We start from the raw sequence: 21,036 nt of genomic DNA on the forward strand, positions 1-21,036 counted from the left end.
AGAGACTACTAATTTTTTAAAGCAAAACCAGCTGTAGCTCCATGACAGGGTACCACACACTGAAAGGAGCAACAGGGATGCAGTGGTACCATCAGCACCCCTTATTCTAGTGGAAGCAGGAAATCTCACAATGAAGTCATGCTACAGAGTGACACTGCTGAGCCTAATACATCACAGGTCGTTTTAAGTCATTAAAAAGTAGAATTTGCCAACTACAATTTTTCTCAGTGATCTATCTATTAAACCCAGGAGCAGATCTTGGGGTTGGGAAGAAAAAGCATGTCAGGTATTTTCTGCGCTATCCCTGTCGCAGCAATATCATCTATCTCGTTTCAAACCCAATGCCACAGCTTCTCTCCGGTTTTACAAAGACACTGTAGCAGTACGCCAGCAAAACAAACGATATTCTTGCTCCACAGCAAACAGGAGATGAGACTAGAAGAGCACTCAAGCCTCTCTCTGTGTTTTTTTGTGGGGTTTTTTTGGTTTTTTTTTTGTTTGTTTGTTTGGTTTGTTTTGTTTTTTTGTTGAGCCAGACATTCAGAAGAAACGATTATGCCTTCCCCAGAAGATACATGTAACAATAAGTTTGGTGCTTCAGAGCTGAGATCAGCCCCTGCTCTGCCCCAGGCCAGGTATTGCTGCTCCAAAGGCTCTGGGTCCCAACAGTGAGCTGCAACCCACAGCATCACTGGGGACCTGCAGGGCCCTCCACTCACACGTCACACACAGGCTGCAGCAGCCCTTCAGCAGAGCTAATCACAGCAGCTATGGCAGGCAGCTCAGAGCCAGATGGGCTCCATGAGGACACAGTGTTAGATTAGTCACCTCACCAATTTCTGCCTCAGTATCCCCAAGTGTGAATTAGATTTTGGCACCTACAAGTTAAGAGGGTGGCAGCTTCAGAAGAACTAAGTGTTAGAGAGACAGATCGATATTTCATTTTAAAGAACAGTTTCTATTCTACTATACTTTTGCTGATTTGAAAGAAAACAGACTGTTGCAGTATTTTTTGACTAAAAACCTGTAGAAGAAATTGTTACAGTCTTTTACAACCAGAATCTGGAAGGGTGTCCCATTGTAATATTTTCAAAGAGAAGTTGTGCATGCAGTATGTATGTGCATATGGTGTTTATGAATTGTTTTTTAACTTTAGATATTTTATTCATTTTTCCACATGGTACAAGTAGAACACACATCTTTGTTGGACAGACACCAACACAGTAACATAGCTTTAGATTTCAGGCACTCAAGACTCAGTGGGACAATAGGCTACTCTATCTTCATGCCAGGACATCCCGTCCTGAAATTAGGATGCATGCCATCAGGCAGTTCATATCTCACTGAAGATACTCAGCCCTCAATACATTCAGTTATATTAAATGAAGGAAACTGTAACCACTTCCAGTTATTTCATAAAGAGATAAGGACCATGAGAACTTTGTGTCTTGGCATACAACATCCTATTTTGATTTCACTGTACTGTGGGATCTGCTGTTATCCACAGTTTGTGGACTTCATTTTTTTTTCTTACTTGGAGCATGCACACAGCCGGCATAGTAACTTTAGTCATAACAAGTTTTACAAGTCCCTAAAGCAAAGGGAAGGGGGTGAGAAATGGCACAAAACTACCTGACTAGAGCTTCTCAGGACAGCAGCAGAAATAGCACAGATGCTACTGATACCTGCAACCCTACCCCCAGAGCCAGCAACGTGAAGTTTAAAATACACTTTTGTTTGCGATGTGTGCACATGTGTAAGCTGCTTTTGCAAACTCATGGAGAACACTGAATAACTGCCTGTCCAGACTCACTGGTGGTCAAAGTCAGATAAAATGCAAGTGTGAACTTACCTCCTGCAGACTGCCATATTTGATAACTATATAACCTTGTTTATTTAATTTTAAAGCTCCTGTTTCCGTTAAGCTGTACCATGGTCTCGGGAATCAGAAGATAGTAACATTTAAGAAGCAAAGGTAATGATTTAGTTGGTTTTCCAGGTGAAAAAAGCTAGGTTCAAAAGCAAAAAGAAGTTTCCTTTATAAAGAATGGAGCTATTAATATTATAACTGAACACTTTTTAAAATTTCACATTGTAAATCATCATTCTGTTAAATGAAATGTAAGAAGGGACAAAGCAGTTCAGAGAAAATACATAAATATTAATTCTGTTCCCACTGGTCATTTAACACCTATCCAGTACCCCAAGGTCTTGAAAGCACTGGGTACAAAAATACTTCTTTCCTACTATTTAGAAAAAGAGATGAGGATAAGGGAAATGAAACATTTACATGAACTTGAGATGCACTGGTTTTCAGACAGACAAACTAAAATGCCTACGCTGGGTATCTGTAGCACACAAAACTTATCCATTGTCCTACTGAAAGATTTTTCCAGTGCCTGGCTTAAATTTGAGGTTTCTTGACAAGCTCTAATGAATGGTTAACTTTGCTTTCCTGATAAAAGCAAATGCTCCCCGACTTCACTCTTTTCTTGAAATACATCCATATGGATGAAATATACAAACTTCTATCAAGGCGACTGCTGCCTGCGCATTATTTAAATGCTAAAATAAAAAAAACGGGGATTTTTTTTCCCCCACTCAGGTGCCGCATGTCCCACCATAGGGAAGATGAGCCCTGCTCTGCCAGGCACAGGCGTGGGGCAGTGCCAAGGCCTTTCTCTCCCCTCACCATCCCCTCTCCTGCTCTGCTCCCGCAGCAGCGGCGCTGTCCGGGGGCTGCAGGCAGCAATCGCGGCGAGGCGGGGAACAAACAGGAGATGGATGCGCTGTAGCCCTGTGGATCGCGGGTGGCACCGAGCATTGCTCTTCACACGCGCCAGGATGGATATCTACAGCTTAGGAGAGGGAAAGGTCAGCTATGTCAGCTATGTCAGCTATGATGGCAACAAACAGCCTGGCCAGCAGCACGGGTGTGTTCACCTCTCGCTGCCCGCGGCCGGCGGCTGCCTCCGGGGCTGGAGCGGAGCGCCGGCTGTCCCTGAGCATCTCCCACCTTGGCCCGGGGCTGTCCCTGAGCATCTCCCACCCTGGCCCGGGGCTGTCCCTGAGCATCTCCCACCCTGGCCCGGGGCTGTCCCTGAGCATCTCCCACCTTGGCCCGGGGCTGTCCCTGAGCATCTCCCACCTTGGCCCGGGGCTGTCCCTGAGCATCTCCCACCTTGGCCCGGGGCTGTCCCTGAGCATCTCCCACCTTGGCCCGGGGCTGTCCCTGAGCATCTCCCACCTTGGCCCGGGGCTGTCCCTGAGCATCTCCCAGCTTGGCCCGGGGCTGTCCCTGAGCATCTCCCACCTTGGCCCGGGGCTGGAGCGGGGCTGTCCCTGAGCATCTCCCAGCTTGGCCCGGGGCTGGAGCGGGGCTGTCCCTGAGCATCTCCCACCTTGGCTTGGGGCTCCCTCTCCGTCCCCGGCCTGCCGGGAAGGCGCTGCTGACAAGGAGGGTGGCAGATAACGCCAGTGTTTTGGAAATGCTCTCTTGCGAAGCCACTGAAGAGATTTATTATTTACAGGCAGAGGGATGAAAACGTGAAGTGTGTTCATGGGGCCCGTGTGGGGAGGGCCAGTTGCTGCCAGGCAGTAATTTCCCTCTGAAGTTCCTATGACTTAAATAGCCACTTGAGCTCTGCTCTTGCAGTTTATGATGTCAATAGAACCCCTAAATGAAATTACAGCCTTCTGATACGCAGCGGGGTAGCTTTTCTTCACTGTGTAATATACGCGGCCAGAAGAAATTGCACCATACACAGAGTTTCACTAAAGCTGAGTTTATCATAAGAATGTTCCCACTAAAATATGATTAGGCCTCTTGTTTGCCGGATAACACTTCTAATGAATCAGGGTATGCGTGACAGTCATGTTTTGTGAACGCAGACATATACCCTGAGGTGAACTGGGCACTCCACTGCCTCCAAGCACCAGCTATTTCATTTCCACCATAATTTGCACCTGCTTTGTTTTGCCAGCAGCACAGACCCACACTAGCTCTGGAACTTGCCTCGGTTCCAGGAACTTGAAGCTTGCAAAGATGAAAAAAACAAGCATGGCAGCAATTGAGGGGGGGAAAGTACATGCTGTATTTACAAACACTTTTATTTTTTAAGCATGCCTGAGCCTGGCTAAACCTGATCAGTAGTCTTGTGAGGGCAGGGAAAAAAAATTCCACTTTTCAGATGGGTAAGTGAGAAATAGACAGAGGTAAAGATCATAATGATGCAGCTGGGACACAGATTCAAGTCTCCTAGAGCCTTTTCCATTTCTCTCCACCATTCTAATTATGTTACTCCTATATTCCCCTTCTCAGCCCAGGACAAGAAGAAAACCCCTTCATCTTACCATTCATAAACCTTGCTATTTCTCTATCCTTGAGGTGAGGACTGACTGCAGCTGATAATGAGATATCTGCGGTTAGTGGCTGCTTTACCTCAGTAACTTGCAATCCTTTTTAGTTTCCTAACTTTCCTCATCATATGACTTAATTCAAAATCAAGTTTCACTTTCTTTTCTGAATTATGGGAAGGAAAATTAGTGCAGTTTCAATGCTGTTACCCAGGAAAACAAGCTGTTGTTTAACTTTTAGAAAAGATAGGCTCACAAGAAAAAAATAACAAATTGAGAATACCTTAAAACGGGAAATGTACTCAAAACAAGGCAGTTGCTTTTATGTGCTTTTATTGCAAAAATTGTCTCTGGATACTGCTTAAAATCTTGTACTTCTGAAGCATCCCAGTACCTATGAATCTGCCTACCTTTATCATTACATCTTTTTCTATGCTTTGTTCTTGTTTGATGCAGTTAACACTCACAGAACAACAAGCATATCACGTCAAACAATTGTTGTGCAGAAAACAGTAGTTCTCATTCTACTACATAAATATATAGTCTCTTCCCCAAAAGCATAAACTGGTGGTTTGAACATGAGGGAAAGAATACCATTTTCTCCTTGCTTGCATCAGACAAAGGAAGATAACTTTCCCACTTTATCTATGGGTAAAAGTGAGAGGTTTAACTTGGCAGTGCATGCAGAGCACTTTGATATTACTAGTTGGAAGGGATGCTGTAACTAAAATGGCTACTGCTAGAAGTACACAGTGAATGTATAGAGAATAACCTTAAGTATTAATTTTCTTTTTTTTTAAAACAACTATGATAAACTATTATGTAGTAGATTAAGAAGCTACTACTAATGAGACAATTTATCATCTTGCCATCCTAAAGTATTTAAATAGACTGTTAGAATATGATTTGAAATTGCAGATTTTCACCCTAATGATTTTAGACCATAGACAAACCATTATAATGTTGGCCTACCATCAATAAGCAGCTTATACCATAATAAGAAAGACTGATGAATTTTCCACATTGCTATAAATAAATACCAGCAAAGACAAGTTCCTTTGCTACCAGAGAGATTTGGAGAATAAATAAATTAATGAAATAATTTAAACATGGAGACGTTTGGAGCAGCACAGAGACTCTTAAAAAAAGGAGATTAAACATTGTTTTTCCTTCTTGGTGAAAGATGCCAGAGTGACAGCCCTTGACTTCAGTATATCCAGAGAACAAGTGTTATACAGGCAGAAGTTTGAAGTTTCCGACATTTAGCACTGTGCTTTGAGAACTTTCCATTTCAGAAGTACTTATGTCTTTCAGACTTACACTGCCTGGAGGGAGAAAGTAAATCAGAGATAAGCTTCAAAGATCAGACCCAAAAGTGTGTGTGGGCGTTCAGTATAGCCCATTCAGAGAAGAGAAAAAAAAAAATCCATTATGTTTCTATCTGTGATGTGAACTGCCTGAAAGTTTGGGATGTTCTGATCTGTCAGCTGCTTTGAGTACACTGCAGAAAGGTGATGCAACAGCCAAGTTGGGATCTTAACATCAATTTAGTCAAAAGCTGGGACCATTTGGATTGAGGCTTTGATGTATGTAAAGGTTATTTCTATGTGTATGTAATACTCTTTACTGAAGGGATCAGCCAACTTAATTGCGGGTTTTGTTGAGAGCTGGTGATTTAGTTTAAGTTCAGAGAGAGGTCTGCAGCACCAGGGAATGAAGAGGAACAGCTAACCCTTGCTGCTCAGCGCTGAAAAACGTCTGCAGTCAACCTGGGGGTTTGTACATGAAAAAGGAGGAGCTCAGAGCTCTTTACAGTTCTAATACAAAACCAGATGGAACTCCCGAGGTTCTGTCTGTCTTCCACTTGAAATTTTCAGGCTTAGTAAAACTTGAGGCTGAAACTGAAGCATGGGGAGGGACTGACAACCCTACATGGATCAAAACCAACAAAAACATTTGCAAAAAATTGCCAGGGAGTAAAGCCACCAAATCCTACATTACTTACTGGTTATAAGAAATAGCAAGTATATTAATATGGATTGGAGGTGACTTGATACTGAGCTCAGTTCTGAAGTCAGTGTCAAAGCCTTTGACAACTGCAGTGGAGGACTGCAAACCAGCAGCCTCTATGTACAGTTCCTAGGACTTAGAATGGGCATGAAACCACGGAAAAGGTGACTGGAGTTCTCTGTGTGTCACAGGTGACCAGCAGTAGTCAAAGAGGGGCTGCCTCCCTGGGTGTCACAGAGACAAGCTTGTTAAAACACCTGCTGAATAAATGCTACTCAAAAGCAAGACAAGGGTGAGAAGAATGCTGCCTAGTTAATATCCTGTGTGAGATATGTTGATTCCATTAAAGATCTTGGTCTTTTGCCAGGGACATGTTTCAAAGAACAGGATAATAACTCAAAATACAAATATTTTGACTGCTACCCTCTGTTTGTTATATGCCTACTTTGTTAGAAGTAGAAAATGTTAGTCAAGAAATGATTCATTTCTTCAAGTCAGATAATATGGAAGATGATGAGGGATGAATGGAACAGCCCACGCATTGCCCGGGCCTTCTTAAGCATTACAGCAGAAAAATATCAACAGAAGTGATATGTTCAGTGGGGCAGGAGAGGACAAAAGGAGACAATCTGGGCCTGGAGCTAGAGGTGCTCATCCTACTCATTGGGGTTTTTTTTGTTGTTTTTTTTTTTTTTTTTTCCTTTTTCTGCCTTTCCCATGCAGCCCTGAGCAAATCACTGCAGCTTTCTAAGCCTTATCTTCCCTATCCAACAGCTGCAAATAATTCTAAGTACCTTGATGTTGGCTGAGACACTCAGTTCTTTGGCATCCAAGAGTTCCTATATGAGGTTCTACAAAGTACATTTTTTCCCTGATTCCCAGTTCCCTGTACAGACACAAAGAGAACAGAAGGGAAGCGAGAGAGTTAAAAAAGAGGGGAAAAAAAAATATCCAACCTTTCCTGCTCCCTCAAATGGACCAGCAGCCTATAAAACAACTAGTTCTTCCTATTCCCAGAGGTGGCTTCCACAGAAGCATTTTCTTTTACTATGCATCCACTGTAGAGTTTCTTTTCTGCTTGGCTGGGCAATCAGGTATTCAGAGCATAATGTAAATGCTCAGAACACACAGGCATGAAAACTTGCCAGACAGAAACTCCAAGCGAAGGGTTACCATTCCCCACCCCCTCACTCCCCGCCGCAGCCCGGCCGCGCTGCCCGGCCTGACCCTGCCGGTGCCGCGGGGACACGGGGCGCGCAGCCCCCTGCTCCCTCCGCCGGGCTCCCCGCGCTCGGCTCGGCAGCCGCCGCGCTCCCACTCCCTGCTCCTTCTGCGCTTCGCCGCCCAGTCTGCTTTCGTATTTAGGGAGAAAAAAAAAAAAAAAAAAAAAAAAAAAGAAAAAAAAAAAAAGAAAACACAACCAAAAAAAAAAAAACCAACAACAACAAAAAAACCACCTTTATTTCCTGCTTCGCCGCGGCGGCCCCGAGAATAGAAGCCTTGACACATCAAATTCTGGGAGCTCACCACTCACCAGGGCTGCGGTTCCTGGTCCAAGCAGTGACGAAGGAGAATCACCTCACAGTCTCTGGAGAGTGGCAGGGCTTGGCTGCGAAGCGCGCCCTGCGCCGATGGGCTTTTGAGTTCGCTCTGTTCCAGAGCGAGTGCCGAGGCAGAGAAATTAGGGAGGGGAGAGGTGGGAAGGAAAATCACTGGAGCCTCTTACGATCAAACTTCCACTAAGCAAGAGGAAATGTCTTATAAATAAACAACAGCAAGAGAAACAAAAAAATCCATCCCGTCCTGCCAGAGGAATGTACATTATTGTCTCTCGACGGAAAACTTTACACCACACCAGAAAGCAAGAAAGCAGCCATTTCTCCTGAAGCTACCCTCCCTTGGGTGGGGAGGAGGAGGGCAATGCAAACTTGAAAAAAAAAATAAATTGGGAAGTTCATGCGATTCCCAGTAGACAAACAAAACTGTCCACATTCAACAGACGTCACTATTCCAAGGTTTCACGCAGCACTAAATTTCTTTAGATCTGATGATCGTCACTCCACCATTAGGACACATTCAAGGAAGAAGTTCAAGGCAAGGGGAAGGAGGAGAAGGTCACAACATATGTACGTGTGAGTGTAGATCTGTATGCAGATGTTTCTATATTTATTTATGCATAACACTGACATTTTATTCTTTTTATGATTCATATTTATAAGAATAGATTTATATATGTATTAAAAAACTTGAGGTACATTAAATTCTCTTCTCTCCTACCTCCCCAAAATTTTTGACATTTACAGGTCAGAGTTCCAAGGTCTTCATTTTAATCTCTCAAGACTGCAACTGTAACCTACTTAAATCTCTGTTATTGTACTGCAGCTCACAAGTGACACGAGTTTGGTGATTTCAGTACAGTCCCTGGCTTTGCAAAAAACTATTGCGTGATTTGGCACAACGCACGGCAAATAGCAGTCTCTTTATGAGGAACTACAGATGGCAATTGAAAGAGTAATTCAAATAATTTATCAAGCACATTTGGAGACCTAGAATGGGGGATGGCCTGAGTCTATGAGAAACCAGTATGCTACAAGTCATTATTAGCAAGCTTATTAAACCTGCCTCAGTAAAAGATCAGAGACTGCTGACGGGAACCAAGGTGCTTGGTAGTGCTGGATTTTGGGTCATGACTAGGAAAGCAGAATACAGCAGGTGAGGACCTACTTGAGAGGAGGAGTGGGACAAAAGACTACGAAATAACTGAAAATGGCTTGGCAATCTCAGCCTGCACTTCTGTTCTAGGGTACTTCATCATTTAAGACAGACATGCAGCGCTGAAAGAATGTAGTGCCCACCCCAAAATTCAGCTTACCAAGTCCCCAAAAAATTCCTAATCCGTTGAATTCTTGAGGACTACAGTATTCACAAGACACAAATGAAAATATGTTTTTAAAACTAATTATTTTTACATCTGTGCATTCTTGTTGGCAAAGTAATGCTGTCATAGATTTTGCTAGCAAGTCAGTCTATGATGCAGGTGGGTAAGGCAGAGACAAGCTTAAGACTGAAGTATGGCTGAAAATAAAAGCCAAGAGCCTTTAATGCAAAATTTATAGTAAATTGCAGCTTTTTCAGGCTCAGGTCTTTAGGAGAAGAGACTGTTAAAGAATTTGTAGCTCTACAATACCACAGTGATCTTAGTAAAATATAAGGAGGCATTTCCAAGAGATTTCTTAAGACAGAGCAGTAGAAGTGACATCACTGACACAGTGCTGGGAGTGGGAAGTGGGGAGTCTCATTGATCTCACCAGATTAATTGCCAAATTTTAAATCTGGCCATCCAGTTCATATGAGCTGATACCAAAGAGGTCCTTACCCTGGAAGGGTGCTGGGTGACAGAGAGAAGCTGTCAGCTGATCTGGCCTCACTAAGAAATGCTTTGCTCATTTACAAATCAGCTCAGCATTCACTTCTCTCACTACCTTTATGTTTACCAGCATTGCCAGAAATACTGAAGAAAACTGAGACAAATGTGAGCTCTTGCAAGTGAAACCTTATTAGTGAGAGGTGTCCAGAGAGCTGAGTGCTTGGAGAGCAGAGAGGCACGCAAAGAATAATGGAACAGAATTTGAAATAATAATTCCTGTCTGTGATGAGAAAAACCTTTAACATTTCTAAGCAGGAAACACAATTAGGAGGCTGATCAACTGACCTTAGCTTCCCAATACTTAAGGAGACTTACATAGATGGAAGTGGGGGCAGTATATGGCCCTCTGTGTTTAGTAAGGCATTTGCTAAACAGTCCAGAGATCAATAGCAGACATTAAATTAAGCACTCTGGCATTCTTATTATTTAGTATCATTAAGCATTAAGGATGGCTGTACTGTAAACACAGGGAACAGAGAACCAAATGAAATCTATTAAAAAAAAAAAAAAAGCACATGAAGTTTCTGAAAATTAGACTAAACAAAAAAACACATGCAGTGAACAGATCATGCAATTGTGATCAAAATCTTAGCAAATTCCAACTGTCTGCCTGTCAGTGCGGACTATTTCCATTACAGACTTCAGGAGACTGAATTGTGCCATTCTTGCTTCACTAGCATTAACAGTGGCCACAACCTCAGAACTGCAAAATAATAAGAGCCAGGAGGACAATCATTTTCCTCAGATTTTTTATTTTGACATTTCCCATTTGTGCCCTTTTTCAAAGTTTTAATTTGGTAAAGACACTTTTCAGCCTGTCTTTTAACAGGTCACTAATAACTTGGGATGCAAGATCTCATATTTCATTTTTGCTGCTGCCACCACTAAATATTTCATTTACCTTGAATACAGCAGACCACTCTGGAAGTTTAATTTTAAATTTTTTTTTCTTTTCACTGTACTGTTTACAGACTAGTTTTTGTGGCTCATTATTTGCATTAGGCTAGTTTGATTCTACCTGTTAAAGTAAATTAACAGACTGCCTATCAAAACACTTTAATTCTTTAAGTAGCTCAGTGAGCCAACTGTACTGACTTTCCTTTTTCTTGGGAATTTCCATATTTTCTACATGGAAATAATGGGAGTCTTGGAGGTGGTACCTAGTTATAACACAAGCTTCTTCTATATTTTTTTATATTTGTAACCATGTTATGGACACAAATATAAATGCATACATTTGTGGATGTACATTTGCACATACACACATACATATAAATAAAATCACCAGTTTTATTACTTCCCCCTGTCTTGGCTGTTAGTCCTTGAACTAGAAGACCAAATGCATTTTGCAGAGATTGTATATATGCACACACAGAGAATACAGGGCTAAACACAATAACAATAACCAAACAGGGCTTCTCTGCTTGCCTTGTATCAGTATAGAGAGGACAAGCCTCAAAAAGGGTGATGCTTTCCCCATCTCAGCAAAGAAAGAGAGAAGAACCCCAGCAGAGGAAGGAGAGTGCTTGGAGACCCTGACTTTTCTTTCCTCCCCTTCATGCATTCCTCCACGAGCTAAAGCTCTGTGCTTAGAGAAAGCCAAACCTTGGGAGCAGCTGCAGATAAGCACATGGAGGTTAATTCTCCTTTTTGCTCCATTAACCTCTGCTCCACCTTTGTGACACCCTCAAGGAAGAAGGACGGGAAGACAGCGTGGCCAGGCACGTGCTGGTGGCCAGGCAGTGCTGCAGGGGGATGGTACCAGGGCAGGGCTGCCTTTGATCCTGGGCTTCATGGCCTTTGGAAACCCTCTGCTTTGCTCCTGCCACTTCTGCCTCTGCACTGAACACTTGCAGAATGCAAGTATTCCCCTTCTCTGCAAGGCAGGCTCCATGGCAGTGCCCTGCAGCTTTTCCCTCTGCTCTATGTTCCTCTGTATAGCAGGAGACACACAGCCTTTGGCAGTGGGTGCAAACAGATGAGATAAACAGAGATGAAATAAACCTAGTGGAAAAGTCTTCTCCAGCTGTAGTGTCTCTACCTATAAATAGATACTCTCCTGCTGTCCTCCACATGCAAACATAGAGTTGAGAAAATTTTTTTTTGTTGTTTTCTTGTTTAGTACAAAGCAATTAAAATGTAACAACCTCTCAAAATCTTCCTTTATTTAAAAAAAATAGGTCACGGACACAGAAGCAGTCAGTCATGGTTTGGAGTGGGCAAGCAAACAATTTTCATTTGATTGTGCCCTTGTTTTTGTAACTAGCTTTTCTGCTGTGACCCGCTATACTTACCCTGTCTGCTGTGCTAACCAGCAACATGCCTTTTTAATCTGCCTTCCTGGGGTCTGCATTTGATTACAGCATTCATGTTCTATTTAGATTCTTTTGAATCATGCCCTGTGGTGCTAGCACGAAAGGTGTTATTTATAAAATGAAATTCTGTTGTATTGCAACTTGGATTCAAAGAGGACAAGCAATATTAAATACTTACTTTATTTAATAATATCTTGGATTTATTAACTCAATTTCATTACAAGATTAGAGACGGTAACCTGGAGGGGGTTATTAACTAATAAACAGGCTTCAGGCAACTTTGCCCTATATAAAATAAAATAAAAATACATATATATGCATTTAAATTACTTCTGAGGGCCCAGATACACACCTGTGGCTCAAAAGTATGGCTTTCTTGATAAATAGTATTGCAGAGAGCTCTTGGCTGGAATCCACTAAGCTCATAGTCCCTTTAGGACAGAGGGCATCCACACTCAACAGCTACCCCAAGTGACCAACCCCATTTAATTGGTTGCATCCCATGTGGGATGAAGTCTACCACTCAGCTGTGACAGAACTGATGCAGGCTAGTTACTTCAAACCACTGTGGGCAGCCCACCAGAAACCATGAAACTGCCAACCCATCTGCCCCTCCTTGACTTCCCCAGCACCTCAAGGCTCACCTTTGTGAGCTGTTGCACACACTGATGCTCTCCCAGCATCAGTCCTGTAAATTGCAGGACAGACCAAAAGAGAAGCTTCCCCAAAGCATCTGGGGAGACTTGGAGGCAGCATGCTGTATCTCCCAAAAAAAAAGCTCCTGAACCATCAAAAGCTTCTCTTCCCAGAAGACGAGGTGCTGGGAAATTCCTGACTGTGCACACGATATGATATGAATCGATATTCTGATAGTTAGCTTTTTTATGAGAACTTTAACAACATTTCAAACCAGTACATATTCTATTCCTCCAGATACGGCACAACTGGCAGCTGAATTGAACTGCAATCTCTTTACCTGGTAAGCTGCAGTGCCTTTGCCAGCACCCCAGCCTAGGGGATGAAGGCCAGGTTAGGAAATTCACTGAGGGTTGAAAGCTCCCCAAGAGCTCAAGAATACTGAGATGAAATTTTTTCTCCATTTCCTAAATAAAACTAACAAATGCTAATACACTCTTAAATGCCTTTTCTCTGAAACACTCTATGACAAGAAGTAGCTTCTGTGACTTTGAACCTGTCAGGTCCACAATAAAGCCTGACTCTGACACGGGAAAATAGCACAGTATCAATGTCACAAATACTACAGGCAGGGAATTCCCACTTGGAAGTGCATGGCTGCTAAAAGCTTTCACCCCACATCTGTTGCACAGTTAGCTGTGAGTCACCTGCAGTCAGCTTCATTAGACCTGAAGTGTCACTCAAATAAGACAAGCTTATTGCTAGAACAAGAGAATTCAGATTTTTAAGCATTTGATAGATTAAAAGGAAAGTGTCACGATATGTTAAATGGATATTCAAATACTTTAGGTCTCAGTTTTCATCTGCTTACAGATCATATGCCTTTGCTTAAAGCTGCATGGTAGGCAGAGACCAGAAATAAAGGGCAAATTATTTTTTTCACTCATGTGGTGTTGTTCATTGCAATGACTCAGTGAGGGATAAAATCCAGTGCATGAAGATCATGAGAAGACAGAAAGACTAATGGATTAAACCTGATCAGAAACAGATTTGAATTCAGAGTGATCTCTAAAATTCAGGGGAGAACACCTAGAGCATGGTGGTGCACGGATATTCCCAAGCAAAACCGTGGTTAAGTAACAGAACTGTACAGAGAAGAGGTTAATTTGGGTCAAAAAGGAGGGGAGATTGAGAAACAGATTTATGGTAAAACTTTCAAAGGCAAAAGCAATAATTGCACCCGCAAAAGGCATGTGCATCATTGCTACAAACAAAAACACATGCTTGGACTCTCTACAGGCAATCTGGCATCTGTCTCTCATTCCCTCCCTCCTCCTGACCCTGAGACCTCTCTCTCTGGAATTTTGTTCCATGAATATTCCATAATGCTATACTCAGCTCCTATTTTCAAGAAAAGTCAGCATTAGCTAATAAGTGGAAGGTCACAGCATTACTGTCAATCAGTGGTTGGTTTCCATGAGAATGGAGACAGAGCTCAACAGAAAAATAGTGAGGTTCAGGCACAAGTGATATTCTGTCTACATATGTTATGTATGTATCACTTTGAAACTACAGAACTAACTTGTTTGGCACTTCATTTATTAGCAGACTCTCAAGGGTATCTACAAAATAAGCCAAGTTTAAACAACATTCTTTTGGGTCTTTTTGAAGTGAGGCAGAAACAAAATGTATTATTTGGTAAGTTAGGAATACTGCAATTAATTCTTGTTCTTACTCTCCTCACTTCTTTCTATATGCTTAAAACCACCATTAAGAAAAAAACTGAAGCTTTTTCTTTTTTCTAGCTGCATTTTATTTTTTAAATTTCACCACCAGGTCTCAAAGAATAACAATTTATATCCTAAAATAATTAGTGAGAGAAATTTCTAACTGATTCTGTGGATTATAAAGGGAAAGGATCTCTGTTTTGATAAAAGTATGCTACTATTCCTGAATTGATACAGTCTGTTAACAATAAACAGATTATGCAATGTGATGCAAGGGCACAGGGCATACATGGGGTAGAAATTTACACAGGCACATTTATCTTCTACTATTTTTACCCACTCATCAAAGTTTCTGGCATATTCTCCCCTAGAACTAGACAAGGTAAACAATGTAAAAAAATAAGGAAGTCAGTTATTTCCTTTCTTAGGGGACCAAACCCCAGAAATCCTATAAAATGTAGACACATTTTGAAACTTCAAATGTCATTAAAATTCCATACAATTGGGTTAACAGCTTTATAAGGAAGTGCTATGAAAAGAATGTAGTTTCATAACTTTAACATAAAGAAGGATTCAGTTTTAAAATACACACCAAATTTAAGACGATTTAGATAAAAGCCCTTGGTCTTACTTCTGATTAAATTAATTTAAAATGAGCTCATGGGCGATGGTAGAGAAGCAAACCCAAACTAGCTGACAGATACAGTTAAAAACTCTAATTCTATTCAGTTGTTTCAGTGTGACTGCTCTTGAGAAGAATGAAGCAGTTCTGCTGGGACGGACAGACTGAGCAGTGGATGGAAAAACAGGAAGAGACTCTGGGGAGAGAACGTCACTTGGGTGAAGCCTGTACAAGCTAGAAATCACTTGGCCTCTCCAAGACCCACCAAGACAGCAGAAGGATAAATGAAATGCCATTTGTATGCATTCTTCCAAGTCCCCACTCTCTCTCCATTTTCCTCAACCAAGAATCCCTGCATGTATCTACCTAATGAAAAATCTATCTTCTTCTCCTCAGTGAAAATCTAAGAAATTCATGGGACAGATCTGTTTCAGAGGCAAACAAGAATTACATGATGGCCACAAGTGGGGGAATCTTCTCCCTCTTGGGATGCTCTCTTTTTTCCCCTGTGAGGTCAGCCTTTGAAGCCCACTCACATATCTCTATAATATAATGTAAGAATTTTTTAATCAACCAGACACTAATATAAAACTGGTACTTGATTTCTATACTGGGATTCAAGTGTACACTGTAGGAAGCTGAAGGACCTGGGCCCAGCACAGTTGTAAACCCATTCTGCAGTATCCAGTGAAAACACAATTTCAAATGTTTATTCTAATATGTTTTCAATCAGCATTCTGTGGAAGGACTGAGGCCCATTACAGCCATATTACATGGTAGAACAAACCAGCCTGACCCCAGGCAAAGGCTTCATCCTCCCTGTATCTCAGTTTCCCTGAGTGTCAGGATGAAGAGCCATTCTTTTTCACTTAATAGGGATGTCTTGGGAATTACCTACTTAACATACAGATGAAAAAAGGCTCTGAAAGGCAAAGTACAGTGGGGCTGAGCGGGTAGACTTGCTGCAGTAACATGGCTGTTGCCAGCAGGCAGCAGGTAGCACAGATCTCATGAAAGATCACTCGTCGATTTTAAGTTACATTCATTTTTGTGCCTGTTCCGTAGCCCCCAGAGATTAAATACAGCTGAATGCTATTATACAGTTAGCTCCAGCGAATGAAAAATATACTCTTTTAGCAGTTTTATTCCTTTATCAATTACTACTTTAAGAGACTTGTACTGTATTATTTTATATTGGCCAGTTGTAAAAATAATTTATTCCCTGAAGAGTTTTATTCCTTTAACATTTCAAATTTTTTTGTTCGATGTTTAGCATGTGACCATTTTTGACAGAGAATGAAAGGAATACTTTATTAAAGGAGCTAATATAGCTCCTTTTCTTATGCATATTTTGATCATTTTTAAAATAAAAGATCTGAATAAGATTTCCAGTAACACAGAAAATCCAGTAAGATATTTATTTTTTCTAGGCTCTTTGCATTACTGCATTATTACCCTGGGGGGAAAAAAGATGGAAATCCTGTCCAGATTTCTGGTAAAGTACTGGACCTGTTGAGGATCAAGTCCCCTTTCCTCCTTTCTTCTAGGTACATCTTTTTTTAAGCTTGCTCCCACCAATGTGTGTATAGAATAGAGATTAATTTCTTATAGACTTGAAACCCTGTAGAAGAGCCACTGGGATGAAAACCCATCAAGTGAGCATGGAGAGCCACTACAGAACTAACAGGAAAGCATTCTTGAACACTATTCAATGACTGGCACTGTCAGGTAGCTCTGTGACTTAGTCTTCTCCCTAAGTGGCTCAAACCACAATGAAAAGAGCTGTTGTGATGAGGAAGATGCCCAGTTGGATTGCAAGGGCAGCCCCTTGTTTCATTTGAGAACATGGTATTGTGGAGCGTGCGATATCCCAGAACACGGCGACATCGGTGCATGTGCCTCAGTTGTGGTCACACACAGTACAGTCAATCAAGGGTGAAGCCATCTGGGATGAAGTTCATCTAAGGATGAAGAGCAGAATGCACAGGGTGTGCAACAGAGCAGAGCTGGTGCTTGAACACAGCTGAAATAGAACGAAGCTTTTGTGGAGACAGTGTTGCATAGCATCATAAAACCTCTGCTGCTCAGCAGAAGATGTTGATTTCCTTGCCAATTCATAATTCAGATCAGATGAAGGATTTCCTGAGCCCTGTTAACGATAGGGAGCCCGGCTCAGAGTAACCCTGGAGCTGTTAAAGTGAAAACACGCTGTATACAAGGTTTTGTACAACTTCAGTGCAAGCCCTGGAGGCCCTGAAGACTCACCTGAGTTTCACGTTAGGCTACTAAACTCAAACAAACTGTGGGAGAAAAGAATGGCAAAGTACATAGCCAGCATCTTTCATCAGCAGGTCTCAAAAGTAGTTTACAAAGGGATTTCCTATTTTATGAGGGCAAAACCACTACAGTGTGGAGGAACACCTTGTTCTGTACCATGGAGCATAGCAGCAGCAGAGCAGGGATAGAACTTGAGTTACTTGTGGCCTAGGCCACCATATTTCCCACAAGACACAATGCCTGAAACAAATTAATACTACAAGTTAGCAGCAAAGTTTTGTACAACTCTAATCAGCAGCCACAGAACACCAGTCTTCCACAAACATCTGCTCAGTTATATAAGTTTATTCACTTGATGTGGATGAAAAGAAGTTCTTAACTAACTGGAATGACTTGTGTCAATCTTTAGCCCTTTAAAACATTGACTAATTTTAGACTTTCTGTGGCTAGATACATTTGTAAATGATTAAAACAGTCTAGTGGTACATGGAAAACATATGGTTCCAACAATGTTATTCCTTCATGAAGGCCTGCTTCTTCAAAGTTTCATTTAGCTGTACACTAAGCTTGTTTGTTGTTCAGAATGCTTGTTTTTATAACTATTTTCCCTCCTTTCCACAGCTATTTACTGGAATGATATATATGTGCATGAATAAATGTATATATTAAATACTCATACTTTTATTGACTGAAGATGTAATGATATAGTGCTAGTCAGAAAAGAGTATAAAAGATGCATTTCCCCAGGAACCCATTCCCTCTCATAGCTGGTGCACTGCAAGTTTGCAGGGAGGAAATGCTGCTCGTTGTGCATTTTTAATTTCTCACACATTTGGTGACATTAAAAAACAGGGAAGAAGACAGCCTACCCAGGCCAAGACATACACATCCATTCCGAAAGCATCCCTACATTTTACTGAGGCTACAGTCTACTAATGAAGAATGTCCATTGTTTCCTCCACCACTCCTAAAATATTAAGCTATAGCTGCTCCCTGTTTTAACTGGTTTTCCTGGGACAATTTTCCATGTCAGATGGCAATCACCAAGTTTGGCTCCCTCTACAGCCACCCTGCATTTGCCTTCCCTCTCTGGACTGACCCCGGCAAACCTTCACTGCTCTGATCACCGGCCGGTTTGTGAGCTTGAAGGAAGCCGTGCTCCTCTCGGGCACCTGGCCTGGCACTGCAGCTGGGTAAGCTGGGAATCTTAACCCTCATTTGCACTTCATGCTTGGAAGGGAAAACTATAGCAAACAAGACCAGGCTAGTGTGAAGTGGGACACAGTCACACTTAACCAATGCTTGCAGCAGGCTGCAAACCAAGGAACTCCAAGAATTCCCTCAACCTTTGGTGGAGAAAAATGAAGTAGGAGGCCACTTCTCAGCAGCCAAGTGGGCTACAGTGAGCACCACACATCCAGTTCTGAAGAACGGTGGGTCTGGCCTAACACCAGGCCTGAATACATGAGAAGTGGACAAGAACAATGTCACTTATATAAGAGCAAAAAGCCTTCTTTAAAGGCATGGAGATCTGTGTTTCTTTGAAACAAGCTAGACCTATAGTGACATATTAGGGAAAATAGCTGAGAGAAGTGAGTAAACAGGATGGAGCAGAAACAGAATTGGAAAAGGCATGGTGACAGAAACGCAGGGTATAAGTTTGGTACTGGATTCTATTGCTGGATGAGGAAAACCAAAAGCCAAACAAGTCCATAAATTCATTTCAGATATTAACTGCATTGCTGAATGAACATGTGTAACATGCTCATATTACGAGTCCAGAATGCTAATCTATAAAATAATCTAAAAACTTTTTCAAAGGCATTTTTTTCCCTAGCATTTTACAACTCTTAAGATCAAATTTAGGGTTTTTTTGTGTGAATTTATGCTGCCAAGGTTGGCACTGACTGATGTGTACGTATCTTGTTTGTACAAAGAAATCTAGAATATTGCTCATGCAAAAGTGTGGGTGCAACTCCAGAGGTCAGAAAGAAAACACTTGTCCATGGAATCAGCATTAATAAATTAATAGATGTATGGCTCAAACAGTTTGCTCAAATAGCATTGTTTTACCTCCAAGCCACAGACTTTCACTTGGCTGTGTCCGCCTTCAATCCGTAAGACAAGAAGAGTCTTTGAATTGTGAAAGCAGAAGGGAAAAAATTGGTAAGAGAGAGACCAAGGACATGAGAACTAGACCTGACATGGGAGAATAATTGTTAGTTAAGAAGAAGTAATGGAGGGAGAGAAACACTTGAAGGAATAGGTGCCTGTACACTGACTGGACGCATTTTCAAAAGATCTAATAAATCTGTAATGCAAATATTGAGAAGACAGCACTAGGACAGCAAGGGAGTAAGGAAACTTGAAGACAGATTCCCTTTATGCCTAAAAATGACCAAGGACATAGTAATTATCATACATACTTTTTAAGTGAGCACATCTAAACTTGAATTCTGGGCTTGAATTCTGACTTCTTGCTGGATGTAAAATTAAGTTTCAAAAATGGAAAAAGAAAAAAATGAACTTGGCCTCCTGATGGGAGGGTGAAAGAAGTACTGCTTGCTTTATTTGTCCATGCACCTTTTTTGCCACTCCTGCTAGAACAGCATGAAGGACAATTACTTCAAGTGTAATGAAATGAGTACCCTAATGTGAATGCTTCTCTACAGGAGACCCATGACGCCTTGACAAACTGAAATGCCAGAACCCTCTGCCATCACTGCTCTGTCCGGAAACTGCCCTCAAATATTTGAGACATTCCTGGAATTAATAAATAAGTGCTGATTTGGCCTGGCTGGTTGCTGCCTGGTATCCCTGGCTGGCACTGGCTTACAATGGATGGCATTGTTTTGTTGCAGCAATTCTTTTGCTTTTCTTCTTAAATTTCCCAGTGCCAGCAACAGGAAGACTGATTAATTTCAACTAATGTGACTGTTGAATCAAAGATATGACTCATTTTAAGGAAGCTTTTGTTGGATGCTTAGTCTATCAAACCATGCATACTTTAGATTATTTGGTTATGTAGGCAATATGATCAGGCAGACATAACCATTTTTGTTGAACTCAGGTACACATTACTTTTGTAAGGAAAAGCTGGACAAGAACAAAAGTTATGGTGCAGCCTCATGTAAAGTCTATAACCAATCCTTTCTGTGCTGTCTGAAAAGACATCATAGTATACAGTGTGTTGAACTTATCAGAAAATGACAAAAAGCAAGAAGAAGGGTAAAAAAAAATGTTTGTCAGCCTGAAGTCAGTGAAGCTGTAGTACTCAGGATTTGCTTTATGCAATATGCATAAACGTCAGGTCACAATGCAAAAACTGGGAAACGAAAAGAGAGTATTTTCTCTTGTTATGCTTTTGTGCCATGGAGCAGCCCATAACACATCAGTTAACTTGGGGCTGCTTGCTGGACTAAACAGAATAACGCATTTCAAACATTTCTTTAATGAATAAAACTAAATGTAATAGTACAGATATTGTCTCTATTTTTTGAAGCTCACATATACAGAGCTAAGTTTCAGGGGAAGTTCACCAGAATGCCTTTGGAAAACACTCATCTAGGATTATACTGTTTGCTTTTCTATCTGTGCATTTTCATACCCAGCTTTCATTTGCAAAAATGCTTCCAAATGTTAGTTATTCAAGACTCACAATGGCTG

At 41.5% G+C, this 21,036-nt stretch overlaps 1 protein-coding gene across 21 annotated transcripts in view; it reads right to left on the reverse strand.

Moving 5' to 3' along the window:
* ZBTB20 (zinc finger and BTB domain containing 20) overlaps positions 1–21,036 on the reverse strand; it is a 501,814-nt gene that overhangs the window by 202,964 nt on the left and 277,814 nt on the right. Inside the window, exons 1-2 of one of the 21 annotated variants that reach the window (XM_072925288.1) lie at positions 7,901–8,110; positions 7,161–7,252 (exon numbers count right to left, since the gene is read on the reverse strand). The exons of 18 other annotated variants lie outside the window; for them this stretch is intronic. The gene's annotated coding sequence lies outside the window, so the exon portion shown is untranslated. Of the gene's footprint in view, positions 1–7,160; positions 7,253–7,823; positions 8,111–21,036 lie in introns of those variants that run through there. 2 more of the 21 variants (XM_072925278.1, XM_072925291.1) reach the window with 2 other exon arrangements.

This window comes from Taeniopygia guttata, chromosome 1, assembly GCF_048771995.1.
Source record: "Taeniopygia guttata chromosome 1, bTaeGut7.mat, whole genome shotgun sequence".
NCBI classification, from domain to species: domain Eukaryota; kingdom Metazoa; phylum Chordata; class Aves; order Passeriformes; family Estrildidae; genus Taeniopygia; species Taeniopygia guttata.